A 15959-nucleotide genomic window follows, 5' to 3' on the forward strand; every position below is an offset into this window, starting at 1 on the left:
AACTTAACATGTAGCCATTGTCATAGGGTGTACTTCAGTTCCCTCTGTTCTCTGCCTGATTTGGGAGCACTGCGTAGGAGGTGATACTAAATGCAATGTCTCTGGCTATGCTGTCGCATGTTGTCACATCATAATAATGGACCACTAAAACAAGCACAAGAGGACAGCAGTAACCACCATTTCACTACTGTGTCTGCATCGATCCAGGAGAACCAAAACTTTTAAAAAGGAAGAACAGTGGAGACTGGCTGGGCCAACCACAGCAAGAGAGGGTGTTTTGCCGCGTCAGGTTGAACTTTGGACTCATGACACAGCTAAATGATTTGGAAATATTTTAAGAAAATCAAACGGGATTTTCAGAAAATCAATGACCACAACACAAACAGCTGAGGAAAACACAAAATAACAAAGTGGACTGAGGCAGTGGACTCAGTATTGGGTCACAAACTGGCCCAGCAGATTCAGCAAAGCCACTCCTGGAATCCAAGCTGGAGGACACAGAGACCTCCTTTGTCATTAATAAGCAACTTTGCACTTGTCACAACTTACACTGTTTGTGCATACAGAACAGATACTAATGCTGTGGGTACTATGTTAGCAAAGCACTGGTCTGTTTACAGAGGCAACACAGCAGTGATAAAGCAGGACATGTATTAAGGTAAACATCCAACATATAGTATGTTTTGTTGCCTTGTTAAAGTACATTTGGGGAAATACGCTTACTCGCTTTCTTGCCGAGAGCTCTAGATAGAGATATCACTCTCGCGTGTATATGGTTACACACATGACAGTTACAGCCAGCAGCCATTTAGTTAAACTTAGTATAAAGATTGGAAACAGGAGGAAGCAGACAAAGATGAGTGAGGCATAATCTCATATCCCTCGGCAAGAAAGCAAATAAACGCAGTTCCCAAAATGTTGAACTATTTTCTTTAGGCATTGTACAAAATTGATTGTGCATTGATTTTTGCCACAATCCTACTGTTTGCATCTGGTTTCTGCAATGAATGTAGAATCACAGCCTATTTACTGTAGCATCTTGCTTCATGACCGGCTTTTATTGCTTTTGCAACAATTTTGACCACCATACTTTACAGTGAAGGCTCTGATTGCAGGTGACAAGGCATTGCTAGTAGCGTTATGTTTTTTAACCCATCTTTCTGCTTAACCTGCAGCAACTCCTGACTGCCAAATTGATGACTAGCTTTTAGCACCCTGGATTTGGCCCATGACATTTTTAAAATCCAAACAGGTCTCACGAAACATGTTATCCAAGATTAGTGTCCTCCTTGCCAAACAGATATGCGGTGTCTTCCGTGAAACTGAAAAGGGGCTTGTGTCAAACCTCTTTTGGTGTTGACATCATAACCTCTGGTACAAGCAGGTCCATACTGTGAAACCTCTGTATTGTCTGCACCACAGCACTCACACTATCAGCTTTAATGGGTTGATTTTCACCAGGGGCGACCCATGCTGAAAATGTATGAAGAGGTGGAACTGCAAATTGTGGTGGATAAAAGCTCTCATATGTGAAAGACAGCATAAACCAATGGCATTTCATAGTGTGGATGTGTGAAAACATTTCCTATTTATTCCCACCAAAGCAATCAAAGCACACACTCTTGAAAAGTACTTCAGCTGTTTACTAATCACACATCTTCTCTCCACAGAGATGTTGGGTCATCTGTAAAATGCGAACTGGAGGGCAGTTAAACTTCCTTCACTAATCAGTGGAGGCTATTTTAGCAGATACTTGGATTACACATAATCCGTAGACACAGTCAGTGAATTAGCATATTAGGTTGTTTCATCTTTCATCTCACAATTTCACTGCAGACTCAAGTTCAACCAACCGGCCCGGTTCAGATAATAATGTGTGGCAGGTTAAATATGGGAAGGTGATCAAAGGAAGCGGAAAAACAAAAACGATTACCAAGACGTTCACAAAGCAGGATTTCTCAGAACTCCGTTTTAAAATGTAAAGTTGCGTTCATTATTTGAACAACACACTGTGACTCCTGCTGGGATCGTTTTCAGAGCAGTGTTTGATCATTTCTTTCTTTGTGCATCACATGCTGTTTTCCAAGAATTGCTCGACTGCACTTGAAGACAACTTCCGTTTCAAAAATGTGCCAAGTTACATTGGTATCTACCGAAATACGATAGTTCATCTGAGGAAAAAAAAAAATTTTACAATTACAATTACAATTTTCTATGTAGTGGTCTGTGCAGCCTCCTGGTTGGATGGAATTAAATGTATTTATTTTGTTCTTCAAGAACAAGCTTTTCAAAAAAACTGCCAGCAGGACATCCATTTCTACTGACATCTTTTGAGTCTGATTTTATGTCTATTGTTCTCTTTCTCGGAATTAGTCAAAGCAGTATTTCATAGACTGGGACCACCCACGAGCACTACATTATATTTTAAATATTGGAGGATGGTTTTGTCTGTTGGAAGCACTGCTGCTCTCACACATAAAGGCAAGTTTCTGAATGGTTTTAAACTACATTTTAAAGAGGCATGTTAATGTGTCCAGATATATTGTATGAAGCAGCTACAGATCTGCAGGATATGATTTATAAATGCGTAATACTTGTGAAATGATGTTTAGGTCTTATCTGCTAAATCACTAAAGAAATAAGCACATTCTAGTGAGATTGATATAAAAAGCAAAGCTAGAAAGCCACACACTCACCATTTTAATTTTAAATTCTACAGATCAAGGTTTCAGCACATCTTTTAAAGCCAGGATTCATCTGACTGATGTATATTCAGTAGTTTAAGTGTTTATAGTCTATTCACAGGGCAATCAGCATGAACATGAGAGTCCATAGGAAGGTCATTCATAGCAAAGAAAGGCCTCCTAGGATAGGAGAGATGTTTTTGTCACTTTAGACGGCAATCAACATGAACATAAGCGTCAATAGGGAGGTCAGTCACAACAAAGAAAGGCCTTCTAGTATAGGAGAGATGTTTTTGTCAGTTCAGAGGGCAAACAACGTGAACATAAGAGTCAATAGGAAGGTCAGTCACAACAAATAAAGGCCTCTGATGTCCACGTGTTTAAGAACTGGCAATACAAACTAGAGAAGTTGCATCCAGTCAGGCATTCAAATAACTGCAGCACCAGATGTTACCTTGCCTCAAAATCATAATGTCAAGGTGTTTTGACTTCTCTACAGTTTACATTCTTTAGCATTTCTAGACTTATTTCTATGACCTTTCTGACATGGGCCACTCTGCCTGTATAATGAACAGTTTTACTTTTAATAATATGTTCAGTACATTGACCATTAACATTTTTAATACAGGACCATTACTTGTAATGGAGTATTTTTACATTGTGGTATTACTTAAGTCAAGCATCTGAGTACTTCCTTTACCACTTTCCTTAAACCCATGCCACCCATGCTCTTTGCGCCAATATACCTAGTTCCTGAGCCTGAAGAGGTTCACTTGTCATTTTGAGGGCCAAGATATTTATATTGGAGATACCAGCGTATCTGAAATCAAGCTATAAATAAAGGAACAGAACAAATACCTTGACTAAAATAAACATGTGCCATCTTATAAACTTGTTTATGCTGTGGCACTGTGGCACAATGCGACCTATACTCATTATGTAACCTCCTTGTTTGCGTGTCCTCTGTAGTCACAGCAGAGTAAGTTTATACTGTGAAAGGTTAAAGTGATTTTCATTTCCTACTTGCACATCGGAGCCTTCTTGAATGTTTCATTGCGCCTGAGTGTTGCCAGGGTCACGCTGTCCTCATAGATCACGTTTCCAACCACCACTGGTTCACTGTGCTACATGTCGCCTCGCTGTGTGCATGCTCTCACTCAGTTATTTCTTGTGGTATTTCGGACCAGTCCCAAAGACTGAATACAAGCAGTGCTAAATCATTTTCTGAAGCAGACCACCCTCCGTGGGGGTTTTTAAAGGGACACTCATGAACAGTGACCAAACAGACAAGTTACAAATACATTTTAAGGAAAAATATACTGAATGATTGCAATAGACATTATTCCTTGTGATATAGGTTGTGTGTTATACGTCCATTGTTATGCATTCCAAAAAAAACATTTTGCTCAACTTGTGGCTTTATATGGGTTTATTAATGCTTCTTTTGTAGAAGCAGCTTATATAAAACACAAGTTCAACTTTAAGCAGCCCTTTTGAGACTTTCCAAAAGTTATACACTAATTTTTCACGTACTCACGCATCTGTGTTTTCCACAGATGATGCTCATTTGAGCTATTCCTTCGCAGAATAAGAGCACAATTACTGCTGTAAATCTGAAACTTTTCAGCTCCATAGATGTTTAAATGTATATCTGAGTATAGGTTGCATTGTGCCACAGTAAAAGCATAAACAGTTGGGCGTATCACTGAGTAAAAAGTTTAATTACAGGCAAACACACAACCCCTCCCTCCAGAGTAGATAGGGTGTACAAATATAGCCCACTGCCAGCTGCTACTGGGCACATCGCTCCAGATTATAAACAAATGTTATGATGCCAAGTCTCAGACACAAGGAAAACAACATAAAACATAACATAAAATATATACATTAACATATACATTTTGAAATTCATCTGGAAGCTGTTTGGTAACTGTTATTCATCCTACAGTGACAGGAAATAACAGGAGATAAGTATCAAGTAGCTGCGTCTGAGTATATACTGTGGATATGTGTTTATGTGTGAAAGCCTGGAGGTGGTAAAGGGCGGAGGGGGGGGGGGGGGGGGGGGGGGGGGGGGGGGGGGGGGGGGGGGGGGGGGGGGGGGGGTAGTGTTGATGGATTAAAACCAAATTCTTGTTTTCCAAATACTATTAGCTTTGATCAAATACTATGATCTCAAAATAGGATTTAAACCCTGAACCATTGTAATTACAAAGGTCAGAGGAAAGCAAAGGTAGGTCAGTGATAGTCAGCCTTACAACAAATACCCACATTTTCAGAAGAAGGTATCTGTTATCAAACTATTATCTCCTACCTTCCCCAGACTCTTATTTAAATTTTCCATTTCTGCTTCAAATTCCTCTCCATCCAAAAGTGTTGCTTGTGTCCAGGCTTCGGATAAACACTCAAGACTTCAGATGTCGATTAAAGCTGATACGGAAAGCAAGATGCGCACTTTTCAGCCCGTCCCGTGGAGTTCAAAGTGTATTGCTGTTGGTGTGTGTATCGCCCTGCAGATTTCCTTTTATAGACACATTATAGCCACAAATAGCTTGCAGACAGCAGTCAGCCTGCTGGGCACCAGTAACAATGTTCACGCTGGGCGCTACAAGCAACACAGCTCTGTTGTGGAAAAGTTAACTTTTCCACAGTTTCCGAAATAAATTCACTTCATCTCCATGAATGACAAAAGTTGTGTTTCCTGAGACTTGGCAGACTGAGCTCCAAAAAAAAAATAAGAGAGAGGTGGAGATGATTGTATTGACTGGACAGGGAACACAAAAGCCTTTTGAGAAAATAAATGTTGCCATGGTGAATAAACAACAACAAAAGAGTCAAGAATTTGTGTGTTATTTTTCTCTGCCGGGGACGGTGGCAATTTCCTCATTGTGTTAAAATAAAATATACAAGAGAGCATTTTTATTTTAGCAAAGGTCTGTTAGCAACTCACATTGTATGGTGAAGCTGTTGTAATGAGTGAATAGAAAATGGAACAAAGCTGAGCATGTAGCAAAGTGCTCTATGTGAGGGCAGCATCAGAAAATCTGAATTTTAAAATATTCTGAATTTTATCCAGCACAGTTGATGTATTTTCTAATACAGAAAAATACTTTTGGATATCTATAAATAATATCAGATGTTCATTTAGCCTCCGGATAATCTAAACTGCCAGCAGACTGATAACAACAGAGGCATCTCAGCATGTTTCCAATAATGAATTATGAGGCGGCTTGAAACAAATTCTATTACTTGCTTGTTTACCGCTACATCAACATCTCCGTTATCAGTGAGTGAAAGCAGACCTCTGGAGTGGATGCTAATCCTTTAAGTATACTACATTCTTCATTCCTGTCACAGCTGTTCTTGTCTATTTCCACCCTGCAGTCTCCCTCCCCGTGTTCCTCTGTGGCAGCCGAGAAAATCATAATAAGACAAAGCACACAGCAAAACCAGCACCTGGTGTTGTATACTAGTAGGAGTAATGTTATTTTGTATACATTTAGAGGAACTCAGGATAAAAAGCATCTGAAACGCGAAATGTGAATGCTTGTGAGCGTGTAATTCTAAGTAAGTTTGATAGGAACAAATCCTAAATTATAGCTTTAAGCCATTACTTGATTATCGTTTAATCCCGTTTCCCCTCATTAATATCCAGTATCTGTGGAAAAGGCAGAAAGTCACATCTATTTGCTTTGATTTCTGACGCGTAACATGTGACACTTACTATTAGCTGTTAGCTTTGAGGAAATTCTCTGATACTGAAACACAAAATTTAGTCTAGTGCCAGCTCATTAGTAAGCACCACCAGAGACATCTCGAATTTTCCTTTTGTGATCAAATTGAAATGATGATATTAATAGTGTAGAAACCATTAAATAAACAAAACAGAACTAATGGTGACCCCGCTCTGCCCAAATAAATCTCTGTTAAGATACATTTTGGATTTTGTGATATATTTTGCAAAGACTAGTCATTCAGAGCAACGCAGTGGTAGTGCATTGCACTTCACAATCCAAATTCTTTGTCAATAAGGAGCAAACTATTTTCAAAAGGAGAGATAGATTCTTACAAGTCCAAAACATGTGCATAAAAGAGCCAAGAGCTATCCGTGCACAGAGTGCATAATAGTTTCATTAAGAAACTTTTCTTGGGAGTGAGATAGAGTTGATGTAAGAAGTTGAGGTTGATCTGTAGATGACTAGGATTTTTGGAGGTATCAGCTATACAATTGCAAATGTTATGGTCAGGTGTTCGAGGTATTTGGCACATAACCGTTCAATATACAGAGGTTTATACATACAGAATAGATAGAGATAGATACAGACAACAGTAGATACAGTTCTGATATTAATCCCTTTGTTTGACCGTGTATTCAAAATAGGACGCGGTGGTTTATTCTGCGGATCACTGTAGGCTTTTGGCGATGATCTTAATTGATGACCCAGGTAAGTCATAGGTACACGAATGTTGTTAAATGTCCTCAGACCATTCTCGATAAAGATATCGAGATGCCAGGCTGTAACGATGTGTTGTGCCGCGTCGATAGTAGCAATGATATAATTGGACCAATTGGATAGATGAACTTGTGAAATCTATTCCAGTTATCAGATGGGGGAGGAAGTGGTAATATATATACAGACAAGTGAACTTTCACAATTGATACCCAGTGTGAATGCTCTGTATTTGTGTAGCGCCTTTCTAGTCTTTCCAACCACTCAAAGCATTTTTACACTGCATTCACACACTGAGCTGAAGCGCTCAAACAAAAACTAACATTCACACACCGGTAATTCAGGGTTAACAGGCAAACCGCCCTACCTCCTGAGCCAGAGCCCACCCAAGTTTCACTGCTTCCCACAGATAATCCCATTTAGTACTGTCAAATGCTCTTTCTGAATTCAGCGCTTGGAGATATAACATCTTATGCAGCATGTATGATATGCAGAAGTTGGCACATATTATCAGAGGCCAATCATGACCTAATTAAACCTGTCTCTTCACAGTGAACCAATTTGGTCACATAAGGCTCAAGATGGGCTGCCATGACGCAAAAGCTTTGATCTCAGTAGTAATGATGCAGAGCGGTTTATAACCACTACATAGCATAGTAGCAATTATACACCCATACCATAGTAGGGTCCTTGCCGAGCTACATTTACATATTTTAAAATGCAACATTTTTCAAGGGAACAGTGAAACATAGTGAAACACAGTGGAGCCAAAATGGCTCCATAGCGCCACCAACAAAATTGGAAAAAATTTGCCCCCGCTCCACGTTCAACCTACATGCAGGGAATTTTGTGGGGACATGCATCATATCAAGACACACAAAAAAGCCTCAAGAACCCATACCCTAAATTCAACAGGAAGTCAGCCATTTTGAATTGAAAGTGCGATTTTAACCCATTTTTCACTGTACAGGCTCCCTATTTTAACAAACTCGTCCCACAGAAGTAATCCGATCGACTTCAAATTTGTGCTGTGCCTTCTAAAGGCATTGACAATGAAAAGTTGTGCTATCTGTGAGTTTTCGTCGATGGGCGTGTCCGTGGCATCAAAAATCAACAGTTGCCATAAAACAGGAAGTTATTGTAACTTCAGTGTACATGCTCAGATCTGGACCAAACTTTACATGGTTGATAACAGTCCCATCCTGAACACATCTACATGAAAACATTCACTCAACATGATAGCGCCACCCACTGGTAACAGGAAGTAAGCTGTTTCTGACAATAATCCTTTGATTTAGGCTACATGGCATTTTCACAGTGCGGTCCACACTTCACCTACTGCTACACAACATACACTCACCTAAAGGATTATTAGGAACACCATACTAATACTGTGTTTGACCCCCTTTCGCCTTCAGAACTGCCTTAATTCTACGTGGCATTGATTCAACAAGGTGCTGAAAGCATTCTTTAGAAATGTTGGCCCATATTGATAGGATAGCATCTTGCAGTTGATGGAGATTTGTGGGATGCACATCCAGGGCACGAAGCTCCCGTTCCACCACATCCCAAAGATGCTCTATTGGGTTGAGATCTGGTGACTGTGGGGGCCATTTTAGTACAGTGAACTCATTGTCATGTTCAAGAAACCAATTTGAAATTATTTGAGCTTTGTGACATGGTGCATTATCCTGCTGGAAATAGCCATCAGAGGATGGGTACATGGTGGCCATAAAGGGATGGACATGGTCAGAAACAATGCTCAGGTAGGCCGTGGCATTTAAACGATGCCCAGTTGGCACTAAGGGGCCTGAAGTGTGCCAAGAAAACATCCCCCACACCATTACACCACCACCACCAGCCTGCACAGTGGTAACAAGGCATGATGGATCCATGTTCTCATTCTGTTTACGCCAAATTCTGACTCTACCATCTGAATGTCTCAACAGAAATCGAGACTCATCAGACCAGGCAACATTTTTCCAGTCTTCAACTGTCCAATTTTGGTGAGCTCTCGCAAATTGTAGCCTCTTTTTCCTATTTGTAGTGGAGATGAGTGGTACCCGGTGGGGTCTTCTGCTGTTGTAGCCCAACCGCCTCAAGGTTGTGCGTGTTGTGGGTTCACAAATGCTTTGTTGCATACCTCGGTTGTAACTAGTGGTTATTTAAGTCAAAGTTGCTCTTCTATCAGCTTGAATCAGTCGGCCCATTCTCCTCTGACCTCTCGCATCAACAAGGCATTTTCGCCCACAGGACTGCCGCATACTGGATGTTTTTCCCTTTTCACACCATTCTTTGTAAACCCTAGAAATGGTTGTGCGTGAAAATCCCAGTAACTGAGCAGATTGTGAAATACTCAGACCGGCCCGTCTGGCACCAACAACCATGCCACGCTCAAAATTGCTTAAATCACCTTTCTTTCCCATTCTGACATTCAGTTTTGGAGTTCAGGAGATTGTCTTGACCAGGACCACACCTCTAAATGCATTGAGAGCGTGTAAGATACATTTTGGATGTATCTTACACATCCAAAATGCCATGTGATTGGTTGATTAGATAATTGCATTAATGAGAAATTGAACAGGTGTTCCTAATAATCCTTTAGGTGAGTGTATAATTACCGGGTGTTGTCTAGTGCCACCCAGGGGACATAGGAAATGACATTTAAGTCCTTCGTGACCGGTCCAAAACACATGACAATTGAGGGGGCTTCTGGCACGGCCGCGTCAAGCCCCTACACGCGTCACGGCACGAGGGCCTGCCCAACGCTGCTTGCAGCTTTACTTTTATTTTATTTTTATTGACTCGATATGTTTTTTCTTATCCTCTGAGAAGCCAGTATTTTTCTGATCGTGCTCCAAAGAAATATCTGTCTCTAATTAAGGCAATCCACTGTAATGAATCCAGCATTGATTTGAATGTGGTTTGAAATGAGTCCAAATGTTCAGCATTTATCTTTATGTAATGATATATGTGTCAATTATTAAAAGAAACACAGAAAAACAAAATAATTGAAGGCAAGCCTGTGACTAAAATGTGGCAAATTGCTTCTTGCCCTCAGACAAATAACGATCAAACAGAATTATTGATTTGGATCAGTTAACCTCATATCCGCATTTCTTTCTGTTGTTATACTGTTATATTTTATTTTTTGTCCAGTGCATAGTGTAATATTCAACACCAGATGAAGTAGAGTAATTGATTTTAGATTTAAGAAAAGAGAGACTGAGACAACAAAGGGGAAGGAAAAAAACATGTCTGATCCATACACAACAAAAACATGTCTGATCCATACACAACATTTCTTCTCATAATTTTTGCCACTGTTGAAACAATTCCCAGATGCAATTGGCAAGGGACAGTTATGAGACAACTGACAGTCATAAAGTCATCATCTAGTTTGCTAACATTAGCCACCATTAGCTACTAGTCATACTGGATCAAGTAAGAATGTAATGATCCTAAGGCCCCTAGTGTATTTAATTGACAGTTTTCTATACCCTCAAGCTTTCCCTTTGCACACATGCATGGTTTATGATAACCGTGGCACATTTAGGGTTAGTAATGTTTTTTATTTTCAGACAGAGGTAAGCAGAAGCTGCTTCTTATTTGTAGCCAGACACAATTGATTTTCCCAGCTGAAATGAAACCTGTCCCTCCTTGGCAAATTGTATCTGCTTGCCAATTAAGCTAACATTTTCTCCTTGAGTTCATTGAAAATGCTGTCTCCATTACGTTTTCAGTTGAAAATACGAAAAGAAAAGTCTCTTGCAACAATATATTTGTACTTTCTTGAGAAAGTCAACACATAAAATTGAACTGTAGTTACTGTGGGAATGTAAAAGCTGTGAAATCACTGAAAATGCTGTCTCCATTATGTTTTCAGTTTTAAAAATACGAAAAGAAAAGTCTCTTGCAACAATATATTTGCACTTTCTTGAGAAAGTTAACACACAAAGTTGAACTGTAGTTACTGTGGGAATGTAAAAGCTGTGAAATCACTGAAAATGCTGTCTCCATTATGTTTTCAGTTTTAATAATACAAAACGTAACTCTATCTCAGGTAACAGTGGCTGAGGTTGTCTGCACTGTAACATTAAACTTCCTCAAATCTAATAAGGAGCAGACCAGAGCTGCTTGTGTTAGCCCAAACTCAGTGGATGTGTTTTGAGCTCCTTTTTCAAGTAACCTGTAAATCAACAAACTCATTAGTTAATTAATGTCGTGCTCCTTGGCCATGGAAGTAATGATCAGGTACTACTGTAGAAGTAAGCTACTGAAAAATATTTGAACACATGCATGTACCTGTATGTTACATGGAAATATTATCTGCTACATATTTGCACAAAACAAAACATGCAGTCTGGTTGCATTAGCAGTGTTCCCAAAGTCCCAGTTTTATTACTGAGTCATCCAAATCCATGTTCATACTCTTCAGGTCCTCCCACTGACTTTATGTGAATGCGTCTCAAGACAAACGAGGACTCAGGTCTCACAATATGACCATATACCTGCCAGTAATTGGCTGTGTATTGAGTCTCACACAGTGAATGTACTTTCCAACAAGTTGTGTCCACAGATTATTATCACCCAGCAGACAGTCATCATTGCACAACATCACTGATAAAACAAGTCATGTCAGTTTTTATGTGGTCTGTAGCAAACATGCAGGGGGTGGACACAATAACAAGAAAACATGTGCAACATGGTGCAATCCAGTACACCACCAACACAAATTGCAATCTCAAGATATCTGTCAAACCAACACCTTTCTGACACACTGTTAACAAAAATTTATCGAAGGGTGTGTTTTTGCAGTCTACTGCGAAGGTGTTCACATCACCAGTATAAACCCCAGCTTGGATTTGTCTGTCCTACAGCTCAAAGAAAAGTCTCTTGCAACAATATATTTGCACTTTATTGAGAAAATTAACACATAACATTGAACTGTAGTTACTGTGGGAATGTAAAAGCTGTGAAATAATACAAGGCAGGTATTGACATCTATAGTCTTTTCAGAAAGAGAGTGTATAATCTCTTTGAATTTAGCTTATACAGTGAGGCATAGTTCCGTCTGTCTCAGGTCTCGGACCCCCTGTTGTGTAGTCTGTTCAGCCATGTGGTGATTTATTTCTGTACATACTATAACAAGTTAATGGCTGGTGGAGGGGCTATTTAACAGCACATCCATAATTTACAGCACAGTTGTGTGAAGCAGAGGTAGCCAGCATTCATTGTTTGATTAACGGCATTTAAGTCTATGACATGTTTCATTTGGAAATTAGAGAGTAGTCTGTTCATGCTTTCTCTGTTCAATGTAGTTGCAAAGGCAGAACTGTAGTTTTAGTAATAAAAATAAAGTCTTGAGAGTGTCCATTCTTGTAAATGACTTTAATGTCTCCAAACACTATTAGCAGCAATTTAATCTGACAGACAAAAAATCAGTTTCACACTAATCTTTCAAAGTAACTTCACTGAAAACTCCTAAAAGCTGGGTAATAACAGTCTGATTCCATCACGTAGGTTCCCTTACGCTGTGGTCAAGGTGGGTAGAAAGCACTGTCAAAACAGTGTGCACGTCTGTCAGAGTCATGCAGCGGCTCTCTGCTTGTGCTCTGTGTCAAGAGCTCCACATCCTCATCTGAGGTAGAGGGATGAGTGAGGATGATCCGCGGGATCTGCCGATGATTGCCAGAGAAGAAAATAAGATTGAAAGGATAATAAGCAAGTTGTCATGTGTCACATGCTGAAATCTCAGAAAGATCTGGTCATATAATCCTCAAATGTTTGGTTTTGCAGGATTTTATTATTACTATTTACTATAAAGGCTAAAATGAGGTGATGTTAGTGCGAAACAATATAGTAGGGGGTATATCCTAATGATGGATGAGAAATCTGCTTACTGTCATTCTATGTTTCGCCCCTTGAAGTGACTCATTTTCCGTCAAGGCCCCTCCCTCCAGTTCAGACAAGGTCCTCTTCTGGTCCCTCTCCAAATTAGACTGAAACAAGACAAAGTGAAAAGAAGTGCATAAGACTGACAGTGTTGTTTTTTTAAATCCACACATGGCTTGAGGCACGTTGTAAAACAATGGTGAAAGTATATTTCTGTGTGTGCTGTGATTTGTGCAAACCACCCACAATGCCATTGCCGTTGCAGACAACCACCTCAATCTTCTTGGACAAACAGTCCTCAGCGCTTTCCATGTTTGGCTGTTTGCTTCTCTGGCTTCCGCCATCCTGGCTGCACAGCTGTCTTCCTGTCACGTCCTGAGGACCCCGAGGCTCCTCCAGGTCACACACCTCTGGAGGTAACAGCCTCTCTCTGAGTACTTTCATCTTGATGCAGCTCCCAGCATTCCTGAGGGCGCAGACCGCCTCATGGTGGGTCGCAGCCTGCATGTCGAGGCCGTTGACCTGGGTGGGCCGTGGTCACATTATACTTTTAGGGCCAGTGAAAGTAGGAGCAGGAGTCAGAGGTGAAGGAGCAGCATGGGTTCTCTGAAAATAGCATGTCTATTCACACTACAGGCACCAGTGAGGATTATTCTGATCAGCTACCAACTACCAAGGTGTGAATCTAAATACTGATTTTGAATTTTGATCTGCTGTTATGTCCTTTTCATCCTTATTTAGCTAAAACATTTAGGAAGTCCCAGCAGATTGTCCTCTGCTGGTCTTATGACGCCATCCATTGGTCACAAGAGGAACACCGGCTCTAAGTTCTTGGGCTTTATAATGACATTGTTAGAGTCAATATAAAGTACTGTACATGTGATTTCCATTCAGTCAACAATATTTCACACACTATTTTTAACAGTGAATAATAAATTATGAGACAGAAATTACAAACATAAAAAAAAATATTCCCCGCCTACCTCCAGCAATCTATCTCCAACATGGATCCCTGCCTTTTCTGATGCACCCCCTTTATTTACTCTGGAGATAAAAATGCCCTGAAAAGAAATAAACATATCAGCCTGAATGAAAGTTGTTATTTTAAAAAATGTGCTCAAAGCTTCTTTTTTTCTCTCCTATTTCGTAATTTGTTCAAGCTGAATATGAACGTGCAGGACAACCATCAGTCAAGGGCTGCTGCTGCTTCTCATCATCTAAATTCAGACAGCCAAATATGTAGCTAGAGATTGAGCAACGCCTCCTGGATCTCCTGACCCAGCACTTACCTCATCATGGTCTCTGTAAGGCAGAGAGCCCTTCCCACCAGCAATACTGATTCCCAAACTACCCCTCTGGCCAGACACTTTGATCTGTAACTAAGAGGAAATCATTTCATTACAAAGACGAAGCTAGAAATTATATGCAATTTAGGCCTGAGTGTAGCAAAAAAAAGTTTTGATTAGCAATTTTTCCTGCAGCACATAGTGCAACCCCGCAGAGATAATTTGACATTCAAGAAAGATACAGCGTGTGGTTACTAGTAATGGCACTTGGGAGATGAATGGCTCCTGGTTAAGGGTCTTCTCTGTCACCAAAGAAGACTTCGGATGCCCTGTGATGGAGGAGATCTTTATGTTGCAGGTAGGGTCTCCACGCAGACCAGACCCCGCATTAAGAGCTCTGTGGTGGTGAAATGTCCTGCCCTCTCCGATTTCACGTCTCTGATGGCGACGTGGTAAGGCGTCGCTCTCTGACAGCTGGCCTGAGCCATCCTGGTGGTAAGAAATGATTCAAAGTTTTTACAGTCTGTCTGCGAGATAGGCCTTGGCTACATCGGCGGAGCCAAACACTTCACAAGACATCAGCAACTTGTCTCTTCACAGATTCTTGACATAATGTACAGTGATACATCTGGATTAAGTGGAAACCTGCAGCAGGACACACTACCTGTAGTGGAGGTGATTAATAATAATAATTTTTTTAAAAAGGGTATCCCCATATCAAGAGAAACCAAGATAAACAACTTGAACTTGCTAATATACCTAAATTGGAAAACAGACCTCCTCAGGATGCTCGAATTCCTCTGCGTCCATCTCTGCGCTGGAGCAGAGACCACCCTCTCTGTCGCTGGCCGGGAACAGGTGAGCTCCTGCCTGCTGACACGCTTTGTTTGCCACCCAGCTGAAGCCTGAGGTGGCCCAGTTTTGGCTACTGGTCCTGAGGGACGGGTTAGTATGAGGATTTCTACACTCCTGGAGATAGTCAGAAGATACCACCTGTTGCTGAAGATTTAAAGTCAATGGAATATCTGGCAGGAAACAGCTATTGACAGTGATGGCTCCAGTGGTGAGTGTGTTTTATGAAACTTTGTCCCTCATCTTGAATGTAGGACATCTTTGAATGTCATCTTGAGTGTAAACGGACGTAAAATAGGAGCAGCACAATTTGTCTAAGCTGACCATTTGAGGATTATCATGTTTTCCAGTAGAGCCTCAAATAATCAGTATAGTTAAGATGCACTAAAAAAACAATACTGCTAGTAATCATAATGCATGCTTTGTGCACCAAAACGGTCACTACTGCAGAGTGTAATTGCTCTACTGTTATTCTCACTGGTATCAAACCTAAATCTCTCTCCAAATCTTGATTTGTTTTTGTCTCTTTCTCTGCCTTTTGCAAAGATTATGTCTTCTGATGCATCAGGAGGCAAAGAAAGAGTGAAGGATGATGCCATGCTCAAAATGCATTGCAATCTCACTGATGAAGGCCACTTACCAACTGTAACACCAATAAAATTTTTAGTACGTTCCCATGACTTCATCAGTTTTTAAATATGTTTTTCCTCACCTAACTGATAAATCACCAGGAATTATGTGAAATTGTTTTACTTCAACACCAAGCACTGTACTTGTCTTCAAATGGTGAA

This window comes from Micropterus dolomieu, linkage group LG15, assembly GCF_021292245.1.
Source record: "Micropterus dolomieu isolate WLL.071019.BEF.003 ecotype Adirondacks linkage group LG15, ASM2129224v1, whole genome shotgun sequence".
In the NCBI taxonomy this organism is placed as follows: Eukaryota; Metazoa; Chordata; class Actinopteri; order Centrarchiformes; family Centrarchidae; genus Micropterus; species Micropterus dolomieu.